Below are 379 nucleotides of genomic sequence, written 5' to 3'. Positions count from 1 at the left end.
TTATCAGACACGCCCCCTTCCTATACAAACCCATTGTAACTTCAAACTCCATTTTAACCATGTTAGATTCATCAGAAACACCCGTCCTTATTTCTGGTGACTGATATTGTCCTTCTAATACGTGAGGAGTGTTTTTTCAATTCCTTTTTTCATTTTCTTTCAATATTTTTGGGGGAAAATGAAACTAGAAATATAGCTGCAAGCAGCGATAATACGGGGCCAGTGAATAGAGAGAGAGAGAGAGAGAGAGAGAGAGAGAGAGAGAGAGAGAGAGAGAGAGAGAGAGAGAGAGAGAGAGAGAGAGAGACGGATTAGATTGAAGAGAGAGAGAAATGGATTAGATTGAAGAGAGAGAGAGACGGAATAGATTGAAGAGAGA

Source organism: Gymnoscopelus braueri, assembly GCF_963280865.1.
Source record: "Gymnoscopelus braueri genome assembly, chromosome: 4".
Lineage (NCBI taxonomy): Eukaryota > Metazoa > Chordata > Actinopteri > Myctophiformes > Myctophidae > Gymnoscopelus > Gymnoscopelus braueri.
The sequence above is the reverse complement of the archived record's forward strand: the minus strand, read 5'-3'. Positions refer to the sequence as shown.